This window comes from Periplaneta americana, chromosome 15, assembly GCF_040183065.1.
Source record: "Periplaneta americana isolate PAMFEO1 chromosome 15, P.americana_PAMFEO1_priV1, whole genome shotgun sequence".
NCBI classification, from domain to species: domain Eukaryota; kingdom Metazoa; phylum Arthropoda; class Insecta; order Blattodea; family Blattidae; genus Periplaneta; species Periplaneta americana.
In genome coordinates, this window is record NC_091131.1 from 59,977,266 (window position 1) to 59,990,236 (window position 12,971).

The 12,971-nt window shown below is 37.3% G+C and overlaps 1 long non-coding RNA gene across 1 annotated transcript in view; it reads left to right on the forward strand.

Annotated features, from left to right (window-relative positions):
* The window catches only part of LOC138714997 (uncharacterized), a 935,649-nt gene that overhangs the window by 854,394 nt on the left and 68,284 nt on the right, over positions 1-12,971 (forward strand). The gene's annotated exons all lie outside the window — the stretch shown is intronic.

Genomic DNA, 12,971 nt, shown 5'->3' on the forward strand with positions numbered 1-12,971 from the left:
TGTAGGCTGTACATTTAGCTGGTAATCATCTTATGTTCTACAGAGTGGGTCGTGAAAATATGACACATTTATTTTGAAGTTTTTAGAAATAAAATATTACTCAAATTTTCCAATTTACGTTATATTAAGACAACCTTGAACTTTGCAAAATGTTATGAGAAATATGTTCACCATTCTTTCCAGTGCATCCTTCAGTAGGCAGTTTCTTCTCAGCCAATGATCCAACCAGTTGTATTCTCCGTTGGTTTTTGTTTTTTAAATCCAAACTCGTCTCCAATTTTTATATTGTTGAATACCAAATAATTATATAGTCTATAATATACCGTGTTTCAAAATGAATATCGGGGTTTTAAGGCTTTGTATTTATTACATTTAACGTACAATTATAAATAATACATGAAATGAAAGAGCAACTCAAACAGTTTTGTATGCGCATGCACTGTTTCCTCTGTCTGCCGTTAGAAAGCGCATTGAACGAGTGAGAGAGACTTTCACGTGTAGCCCCAAGAAATCTGTTCGGAAGGCTAGTCATGAATTAGCAATTCCAGCAACGTCTGTGTGGAGAATTTTAAGGAGACGTATATGGAAGTACGCGATTGGTTAAACGACGTTGTATCCGACCACTGGATTAGCCGAAAGGGGCTGAATGACAGAGTTTGTTTCGCATGGCCTCCACGTTCACCAGATCTTACGCCATGCGATTTTTTCTTTGGGGATTCATAAAGGATCGTGTGTATGTACCTCCGCTACCAGCTGGCTTACCACACTTAAGACAGAGGATTGAATCAGTTGTTGCAACAATTACTCCATACACACTGATCAAGGTTAGGGAAGAACTCGCTTATCGACTCGATGTGTGCCGTGTGACGAATGGTGTTCACATTGGCACTTGTAGCAAAACTGTTTTAGTTGCTCTTTCATTTGGTGTATTATTTATAATTGTAATAAATACTACAAAGCTTTAAAACCCCGATATTCATTTTGAAACACCCGGTACATTACTTTTTCTAACACTTTTTAAAATATTAATAGTGATCTTGGGTCTTTAATGAGTAATATTAAATTAATTTCATTTTTGTACATTGATTTTTTCTTTTGAATATTTGACATTTTCTGGGAAAATAGCATCTTGCATTAACAAATTAAAGAAGTAGCTTAAAGTAGCTTTAATTTTGCTCTAGAGTATGCCATTAGGAAAGACCAGGATAACAGAGAGGGTTTGGAATTGAACGGGTTACATCAGCTGCTTGTCTATGCGGATGACGTGAATATGTTAGGAGAAAATCCACAAACGATTAGGGAAAACACGGGAATTTTACTGGAAGCAAGTAAAGAGATAGATTTGGAAGTAAATCCCGAAAAGACTAAGTATATGATTATGTCTCGGGACGAGAATATTGTACGAAATGGAAATATAAAAATTGGAAATTTATCTTTTGAAGAGGTGGAGAAGTTCAAATATCTTGGAGCAACAGTAACAAATATAAATGATACTCGGGAGGAAATTAAAAACAGAATAAATATAGGAAATGCCTGTTATTATTCGGTTGAGAAGCTTTTGTCATCCAGTCTGCTTTCAAAAAATCCGAAAGTTAGAATTTATAAAACAGTTATATTACCGGTTGTTCTTTATGGTTGTGAAACTTGGACTCTCAGTTTGAGAGAGGAACAGAGATTAAGGGTGTTTGAGAATAAGGTGCTTAGGAAAATATTTGGAGCTAAAAGGGATAAATTTACAGAAGAATGGAGAAAGTTACACAACACAGAACTGCACTCATTGTACTCTTCACCTGACATAATTAGGAACATTAAATCCAGACGTTTGAGATGGGCAGGGCATGTAGCACGTATGGGCGAATCCAGAAATTCATATAGAGTGTTAGTTGGGAGGCCGGAGGGAAAAAGACCTTTAGGGAGGCCGAGACGTAGATGGGAAGATAATATTAAAATGGATTTGAGGGAGTGGGATATGATGATAGAGAATGGATTAATTTTGCTCAGGATAGGGACCAATGGCGGGCTTATGTGAGGGCGGCAATGAACCTCCGGGTTCCTTAAAAGCCAGTAAGTAAGTAAGTAATCTTAACGGAGGAGAAATTATTTCAGAACATCAGCATACGGTCATATTTTGCAATGGAAGTAATAACATCATGATATTTGGTGTTTCCAAAATGAACGCTTTCCGACCGTTTCATTGCTGCTTTGCGCCAGAAAGCAGCCGGGTATACAGTGCTGCTTCTAATAAATTGTAATATTTTAAATGGCGACTATGCAGAGCGAATTGACTTGTGGTTGTCGTGTTTCATCGCGGCTCACGCTCCATAAATAATCAGCTGCTTCCACCTGGCTCCTCAATTTATCAAAACTATGGCCCATGAAATAGAGTTCCACTTACACAGTTAAGAAACGAGGAACAAATTAGGCAAGAGCCATTACTTGGTGTTAAAACGGTACAAGTCCTGTGAATGCCATTAATAACACACGGGAAGGGAGCGCGTGGTGGCAGCAGCGAATTCAAGATTCACTTTAATGTCGCAGCTTATATCGCTCTGGATTATGGATAACGTGTAAAATGTCTGCTGCCTTGTTCCCGTTCTTAAAAATTGATTTTAACACTTCGAAGAAACAAGCTTCTCTCTCCCTCATTTTTAACTGTGTGTGTAACACATAGAAAACAAGATGAGAACCGACCTGTTTTCATTACACACGTTTTTAGTTCATTACGTGATGCTCTTTTTTAATTCAATATGCTACTTCATGTTTCATACTTCTTTTTATGAGAATACCGTGTCTATGCCTCAAGGCTAGCGCACCGGTATTTCATTAAGGGATGCCAGATTTCCTGATTTTCGTTGGATTACCTGAAATTTAGAGATTTTATGTTGTAATTTCCCGCTTCCCGATTTAAGAGATGAATTTTCTTCTTTTCCCTCTTCAAGTCGAAAAACTTTATAAAACATAATTTCAGCCTTTTCAATATAATATATATAGGGTTATTCAAAAGTGAATTACATTTTTAAATATGTAATAATAATAATAATAATAATAATAATAATAATAATAATAATAATAATCCGAGGCGCTACGACCAGTGGAAGGACTCAGACCGACCAGCCGGTTGCTGGTCTCACGCCCACATGCCGAAGCAGAGGTGGACGATCATCCAACCAGAATTTAGGTATCGTGTGGGTAGCACGATGATACCCCCAGCCGTTATAGATGGCTTTCGCAACCGGATTTCGCTACCTATCGTAGCTCCCCAAGTGCATCACGGTGCTGGGTGGGCACCGGTCCCAGACACTGGGCGAAATTTCATGAGAAAATTTCTTCTCCCATGAGGATTCGAACCAGCGCGTATTCCGTAACGCGGGTCCTAGGCAGGATGCCTTAGACCAAGACGCCACGGCGCGGGACATTATATATAACAATTTTAAAATTAAAGAATACACAAAATGATAACACATTAGTATATATGGAACAACGGGATTTGTTCATTCATCACACTCATTTGTTTTGGTTAACATGGTAACAGGTTTTGTTTATAATTGGTCTAAAGTAAATTTACTTCTTATTGAATTTTTAAATCAATATCATTCACTGTGTTTTAAAATGGCTTTGACTTTACAAAATCGAATTAGACTAGTCTTGTTTAGTGTTATGAATGTAAAAGAAGTTTAACAAACGGCATACGAAAATTCAGAACGAGACGTAATTTACCTAACACCTGGCCAGCGCGTTCCCCTGATATCAATCCAGCAGATTTTTGGCTTTGAGGTTACTTAAAAGACAGAGTTTTTTCTAACTATTCCTACGACTTCCGACGAACTAAAATATGCAATTTCGCAATAGATTGAAGATATTCCACCAGCTCTATTAGTAAATGATGTTCAAAACATAGAAGAAAGATTGTTGCTTGTTGAAGAACAAAATGGTGGACTTATTCAGCATTTAAACTGAATCCTATAAACCGCATATCTTTATGAGTATAAGTGTGTTCTTATTTTGTGTATATCTTAATTCTTAAATATGTCATGGCGACGTCAAAATGTAACTCGCTTTTGAATAACCTTATATTATTGCTGTTGTTTAGTTGGAATCCCAGTGGTAGAAGTGAAATTTGTGTTGGACAAATACGATGCTTGGTGGTAGGGTTTCTTCTACCGGCATTTTACCATTGTTCCATTAATGGGTTAGGTACAGCTTACAGCAGTAAAATTTTGGAAATATTCAACATTTTCCCCCTCCATTACTGTATCTTGTACAATAATGAAAATTAGTATGTATAAAAACTGGCCTTCTGCTATATGGAAAAAAAAAATTACAATTAAAAAAAATTATTTACATTTTTTTTTTTTTTTTTTTCAAAATTCAGTTCACTATGCAGTGATTAAGCGTTTCCCACATAACTAAAAAACTATCCAACATTCTGTGATAACATTTTTTGATATGCTTGTCATATCTACAATATGATGCAAGATCACTTCTCTACCGTTGATAGATTCTCTTATAAAATAAATTCATTTTAAGAAATGGTCAAATATCAGTATTTTCTTCTAACACAAAATAAAAAAATATATATATTTATTAAGGAATGTAGTTGAAAGAGCATTATATTGCAAACATGAGTTTCAGCAATAAAATAAAAGAGGGAGAACATGAAAAAAGTTAACAAGTTTATGAGTTATGAGGGAAATGCTTCATCACTGCACAGTGATCTGCCAACATTTTGAATTTTGAAAAAAAAAAATAAATGAATAATATTTTTTAAATCGTAAAAATATATTTTTTTTCATATAGCAGAAGGACAGTATTTTTCACATACCAATTTTCATTATTGCACAAGATACAGTAATGGAGGAAAAAAATGTTGAATATTTCCAAACATTTTACTGCTGTAAGCTGTACCTAACCCCATAACCATAATGTGCTACTATATAGGCTAGATTGCCATCCATGTGCACCTAGGGTAATGTTACAGCGACAAAAAGCTCTAGTTAAGTCGCATCAATCGTAGAGGAGATGCTTGTCTGAATGACGCAAAATCAAGTACATATCTTTCATTGGAAGAAAGAAATCTCATACCATTTAACGTAAGACAACATAAAGTAAATTAATAACCTGAATTTAAACAGACTGTAATAATAGGGTAAGAATTTTACTGAGAATCAAACACTGACGACAATGCTGACTGGGCAGAGACTTGAATAACAAATATTCTTAGAACGAGTCTAACAAATGACGCGTCATTTGCTGAAATTTCCGTTGAGAAGTAGATGGGTTGTTTTCCCGGTCATCATTTTTCAACTCTTCCAGCGCACTTGAATTATTTTTATACACTTTATCTTTAAAATTCCCCACACATAAAAGTGGCTGAGTGTTGGGTCGGGGGATCGTGGATGCCATACTCTCCTATTAATAATTCTATCTTGGAACACTGTATGAAGCTCGTTCTTACTTAAGTAGGTGCCAAAAGTACTTGGAACATTAAGGCAGAAAGTTTCAGAATCTCCCTTCTTAATTTGAGTGATTATATGACGGTCCAATGCCTTATATTTAATAAACATCATACGTTAATAGTTGATGGTTCATATAATCACCGTAAGTGCGCTGTTTCCGTAACCAGCGTGTGGGAGCGCGCCTCTTCATAACGAAAGATGCCACGTTCCTTCTTACATACAGGAACATCATTTTGTTTTTACTAATATTTCCAATATTAACCTGACTATACGATTGAGAACCGGAAACACTGTTTGCTACCCCTTCTACAACCGAAGTTTGACGACACTAGTGTAAAATACAATACAGATAAATTTACTAGGTATATGAGAGAAGAAAAGTAGTGCATTCATTTACGTAAACTAGGAAATGTTACGATTTTAAGTTTGATAATTTTCATCAAGTTTTTATTTAATCAAAATACAGTACAGTATTAACAGTAAGTGCTTTTACTCACTAACTGAACTATCCAATCGGACGTATTTATTATGCACTGTATTTAGGCTCAGTTATAAGAAATTTAGAAATCTTCTCACTATTCGTGAGCTGCCACAAGGGACAAAGAGTACTTAACCATATAAATGTTTACAAGCTCATTGAACCATTAATTTTGTTTTGACAATGAAACTCCTACAAGTACATAGCTGCAAATACATTTTGTGATTGGTGGAAATATACCTAGTTTTAGAGAGGCAAGTGTTACAAAAAAGTAAAGAATGCTAATGAACTTGGTTTCATTTCGAATATAGGTGATGCTTCAGGAGAGCAATTGATCCTTTCAATGCAGCTAAAGTTACAATCGGAATAATAGATGTAGGTATTCCAAGCCTCTTAAACACATCTCTCATGAAAAGAGTACATCTTGCTCCATCCAGAAGTCCGATTACTTCAAGCTCTTCTAGCTGGTACTTTTGGAGGTAATATGGAATGGTAGGATTGTAGATATTATTTTTTTCCTTATCCACTTCTGCTGGCTGTTCCTCATTCGTTTCGAAACGCACAGTGGGATCAATTATGAATCCAGATCTTGTAGATTCCTTGAAAGCTATTATATCTATGCGCTGTGTACTGCCAGTGACGGAGAGACCATGTACTTCTTCAAAGGTGTTGTAATCGGCATCTTTAAGGGCAGTGGCTATAATTGATCGTACTTGGTGGTGTCTAGCATACAATATTTACAGTGCATTTAAATTTTAGAAATATTCAAAATATGGATATTTAAACAAATTATTGAAAATAGTGGTCGTTCATTTCGATATAAGCTTCAGTTCTTTTGTGCATGTTATCAAAAACGTTTTCAAACATATCTTCTGAAATTGAATGTAATTATTTAATTCTTCCATTGTTGTAGGATGTTAAGCAAATACAACTGTTTCACAGTAACCCCAAAGAAATAATGCAAAGCACACAAATCAGGCGACGGGGAAGCCATAATCCTACTCATGTTGAAATCGTATACCTACTCTGTAACAGTGTATTGTCAATTCAATCTTCTCTTCTGCCCGATCCGCATAGATAAATTTACTCAGATATGCTATCTACTGTTCGTCCATGTGGTTATGTAGGAGGATCTTAGAAAGGGGAGAAATCACGTGATAATTACTTACTTTACGAGGCCCTTTTATTTAAATTATTTTAAATAGTTGTATGATATTATGTAGAAGTTCAACTCCTAACAGCAAATGTTTTCAGAAAAGAGTTAAGACAGCCCAGCCACTAGCCTTTACAGAGGGGCCAGCAGAAACGGGTGAGGGAAACCGGGATGCAACGTAACTAAACGGTCGCACAGTACCTGTGCGAAAATATGATTCAGTAGTGAATGAATGTTCTTTATTCACTGAAAAATGCGATCATATTTCTGGAACATACTATACTCACTCACTCTGTACTGCTTACAATGACCGTAAGACGTCTTTGACTGCATATGCAGCTTTGTTGCGTGTGGAAGTTTGCTACTAGAAAGAGTGGGAGTGAAGTACATTAAAAAAACTAGGGTACAATAAAAATTGAAGTAAAAATAAAATGATGTCCCTGTATAATTTGCTCATCAGTACGTACAAGTTACTTACTACTTTCTCCAGACGTCTATAAAATTTTAGGTACCGGTACTCTATCGAAATAAAGTGCGTAAATTACTATTTTGTATATTAAACACGAAGGATAATTGACTGGCAAGAGCAGGATATTAAAATTTTACTTGCTCACCAGAGAAAAGATTTATATCATGTAGGATAGGTTTATACTAACACGATCTGCTGGCTACAATTTCTTGCTATTGCTACTGGTTGTTGTGTAGTCAACTGTCTGAAGACGGGTCTGAACTTCACAAGTGATACCAAGAAGGCGCCACTTATGAGGCAACTAGGCCAGGAGATAATGGGTAGGATGGCCAGTTCCTTTCTCCCTACATCGCCGGCTAGCTACATATTACACTAGTGAGACTGCAGATGCATACAAACAATTGTTCTTCCTCTGACATAACGTCAAGTGAGATATATTGCCTGATAATAGATATACGACCACTCATATAAATTGAGGGAAAGAAGACAGAGGACGGACACTGGAAAGTTTTCTTTTCTCAATCGTACTTCATTTAATTTAGGATGCTTCCTGTTATTATTATTATTATTATTATTATTATTATTATTATTATTATTATTGTTGTTGTTGTTGTTATTATTATTAGTGTTATTATTAATTTATTATAAGTTGTGTTTATTAATTGTTATTATTGAGTGTAATTAGTTACCACTGCCACCGGGTATATATCCATTTGCAGTGTGAATAAATACATACACATACATACATATCAGCCAGAACCTCAATCAGAGGATGTTTGCTACAGTATGGCCTTCTATATCACGATGGCATTGGTTGGAAGCTTCGTATTTAAAATATTGTCAAAAAACGTCATACCCAGACGCAGCTGAGTCGATTCATGAGAGTTCCACTAAACTTGTGTTTATACCTACTGCATGTTCAATTCAAAATGTGTCATGGCTCGCTGTATGTCGTCATGTGGTTAGCCGATGAGCCTAGAGAATTCAATCTTCCTACATTTCCTCAGAGGCATATTACCTATGTGCCAGAGAAGTTGCCTGGCAAGTACGGCGTTCATTCAGAAGAGTACTTATCGATACGTACCGTAACGCCGGTAGTGGCAGGAATGTGAACTGTTTTAAAACATGTACTGAGGCGAGTTTTTTTCTTACTTGCGGGATATAGGGAGAGGGTTAAGACGATTACTTATGTACAGTATTTGTTGACATTAACTTCGACGGTCAACATGGACACGGAGCATTTGATTTGTATTGTGGAATGTTGCCGTACGCAACCGATGATAACAAATACCCTGGGTACGACTTGCCCGCGCAAAACACAGTTCGAAAGACCGCCATCTGTTGCTACGAAGTTCAAGTTATACCCTACACATTCTCAAGTTCAGATTGAACGCCTTGAATAATAGGCAACTCGGCTAGCACGTCTGGCCGCGAAACCAGGTGGCCCGGGTTCGATTCCCGGTCGGGGCAAGTTACCTGGTTGAGGTTTTTTCCGGGGTTTTCCCTCAACCCAAAAATGAGCAAATGCTGGGTAACTTTAGGTGTTGGACCCCGGACTCATTTCACCGGCATTATCACCTTCATGTCATTCAGACGCTAAATAACCTGAGATGTTGATAAAGCGTCGCAAAATAACCTAATGAAATAAATAAAAGAAAAAAATAATAGGCAACTTCTCTGACATAAAAGCTGAAACTCGCTTCAAATCGCTGACCCACAACAGTGACGTCATGACACACTTTGAAATGAACACCCAGTATATGCACCGCTATGTCACAGGGTTAGACACCCGACAGATCGTGTGAGGTAAGTGATGCAGAGTGTGACTCCGATAACTTTGCAATTCGCGAACGGTTCTCACTTCTCCATGGCCCCTTTACATAATTGGCTGTGAATCGTTATTTTATAGCTGAGAAGTGTCCTTAAACGAAATAATTACCACAGATGAGATTGGGATGGAGGACTTGGCTTCTTGTTGCACCGAGTGTTGTTGTGTTGTGCGGAAATTAGGTCGAACTTAATATTTAAGTGCGAGCTGCTTCCACAATGTTACAACTTTAGAGTGTACTTAAAATTTTATCGACGTTACAGAAATAAAGGGGAACGGCCTTGAAGCAGTGGCGTGCGCACTTACTACAGCTTCACCGACACAATCGTATGTTCGTATGTTTTCCAGTCCAAATTATTATGAACAATTTTAATCGCAATTGGTTCTGACGAATTTCAGCATGCTGTTCTAAAGTGACACTAGCCTTATGAAGTTTAAAAAAATAACACAAGATACGGTTTGAACAATGCAATTTATTGGCATATTATTATTTTTATGACATATTTAAAGTAATTCCCTTGGTGTCTTATGGGTTGTAATCTTATCCGGAAATCGTTTATGACACGTTGCAGTAAACCTGGGATTTCGTTGATTTCTTGGTCTTCAGCTTGTATTCTTGTCTTCAGTCCGGTTGTTCTGTATGGTTGTGAAACTTGGACTCTCACTTTGACAGAGCAACAGAGATTAAAGGTGTTTGAGAATAAGGTTCTTAGGAAAATATTTGGGGCTAAAATAGATGAAGTTACAGGAGAATGGAGAAAGTTACACAACGCAGAACTGCAAACATTGTATTCTTCACCTGACATAATTAGGAATATTAAATCCAGACGTTTGAGATGGGCAGGGCATGAGTGTAAAGGCTGGTTCACAATAAACCGGAAACGAGAATCGGAACGAAAACGAAAACGGTAAAATTGTTAAAATGTGTACATTTAAATGTGAGCATTCACAATTAACGAAAAGCTTACCGGAGCCCGAGATCGGGAACGGAGAGTTGGCCAAGTTTCAACTTTGGCGTTCACGTTTCCGATCACAGCGCACTAGATTCATTGTATTGTCATCTAAAAGCTATTTTGTCGTCGTATATTTTGTAGCAAGAAGACCGTGACATAACCTATGCATTATTTTGTTCTGTGCTGTGCATCATGGAGCAAGTTTTATTTGATGAGATTCTAATATTGAAATCCTCACATTTACGATAAGCGGCGTGCCTCGTATAAAGATGAGAAAATGGAGAATACGTGGCTTTCAATAGCTGCATCTTTGAACACCGATCGGAAGCGAATCATATTTTATTACTGTATTGGTTGTATTACACACTACATATTCATGCTTCAATTCAATAACTACTGTTGTGTTCATTTTTGTTCTATTACAAATGTTTTTTCTCTAATTATTTTAAGTTATGGTAGACTTAAAATAGGTTTGATAATAAAGATGCATGGGCATATTTATAGTACCGTTGAAATTTTGAAGTTGGTTAACCTGTGTTTATGTTGGCTGCCTTGTACTCATGAGAGAACGCCATTGGTCAATTATACACACATAACATCAGAATGCGTAATATCGACTTTACATATAGTTATTGACATGCATATCGATATGCATAGTCGTCTACGTTCTCGGTTTATTGTGAATCAAAAATTTTCATATACACGTTCTCTGCTTCTCGTTTTCACTCTGGTCCTCGTTCCCGGTTTATTGTGAACCAGCCTTAAGTTGGGAGGCCGGAGGGAAAAAGACCTTTGGGGAGGCCAAGACGTAGATGGGAGGATAATATTAAAATGAATTTGAGGGAGGTGGGATATGATGGTAGAGACTGGTTTAGGGGAGAGTCGGGTAGTATCGGACATCAGGTAATATCGGACAGTGAGTTTCTTTCGTAAGTAAGTAAGTAAGGTATCTCTACAGGAAAAAAAAAAATCAGCGCTTTACTTACCACACAGTAACTTTTTTTTTATCGAGAACGGAACCTGTTTCTCACCACCAATTTTAAAATTATTTAAAAACAACGTTTCGATTGTTGTGTAAAGTCTCGAAAGCGCCATCGAACCTTACACAAATGACTGCTTCAATAAAAACGTTTCAGCTAGAAAAATGCGTCCCTGTCTTGTATATCTAGCCATGACTAAAAATACATATTTCACGGTATAAAATGCAACAATTGATAATGAAAACCCACGTATTATGTCCAGAGCAGGGCTTAAAGCAGACCTAAGTTACTGATATTCTTACAGAGCTGCGAAATTAAGTAGGACTATAAGGATTTCACTAATTTATTGTGAGACGCTTCACCGATCCTTCATCATATTGTAACGCAGAACTCCTGCATTGATATATCATATGTACTTCGATATATCACTATAATATGATATATGTATATAATCACTTAGTGATTTAAGACAGCGCTCATTCCGTCGGATCCCGGCCACTTGGTCACTCGTAATGAGTGCACCTCTGCACATAGTGTGTTGGACATTGTGCCACTGTCACACATCTGTGACACAGTGCATGAGAGTTGGCCACTAAGGGGAACTAAGAGGTGGAGCTTAAACTGACAGGATTCAATCCGGTGTCGACCTTGTTGGCAAGTTGGTATAGCGCTGGCCTTCTATGCCCAAGGTTGCGGGTTCGATCCCGGGCCAGGTCGATGGCATTTAAGTGTGCTTAAATGTGACAGGCTCATGTCGGTAGATTTACTGGCATGTAAAAGAACTCCTGCGGGACAAAATCCTGGCACATCCGGCGACGCTGATATAACCTCTGCAGTTGCGAGCGTCGTTAAATAAAACATGCGGGCCAGGTCGATGGCATTTAAGTGTGCTTAAATGTGACAGGCTCATGTCGGTAGATTTACTGGCATGTAAAAGAACTCCTGCGGGACAAAATCCCGGCACATCCGGCGACGCTGATATAACCTCTGCAGTTGCGAGCGTCGTTAAATAAAACATAACATTTAACATTTCAATCCAGCATCGGAATTGGAATCCGGTGTGGCTTAGTGGATAGTGCGTCAGCACGTAGAGCTGGAAACCCGGGTTCGAATCCCGGTGCCGAGAAAATTGTTCTCCGCTCCACCGATCCTTCACCATATGATAATGCAGAATTCCTGCACGGAAATATCATATGTACTTCGGTACATCGCAATTCACAGATTTTCCTATATATAGAAGACTTGAATTGAGGTTAAAAGAGCTTTAGAGATCACAGTCGTCACTTAATTATAACTTTGCTGTGTTGCTTTAAAATTAGTATTTTTTTTTTTTTTTTTTTGGTAGAGAGTTATATTGGTTTATTTAAAAATGCCTTATGTTTAGTTTTAAGGTGCCTTCTTAACTTCGTAGCCTTTATACTATCTGCTGCTAAACTAGTTAAATATATTTCACATGTTGAGGACGTTTTCAACACTGAAAAATGTGTTGGTGAAACGCAGTAATAAAAGTAACTCTCATCATACCATACCTCTGTGTTTTTACACTTCGTATTGCGGCAGCACATTTCTCGCTACTGGTTGAAGGCTCGTTTTCACTTTGCGTTTAGCACCAACTAGAAAGCGATAGTTGATCAAAGTTAAATTATTCAATAAC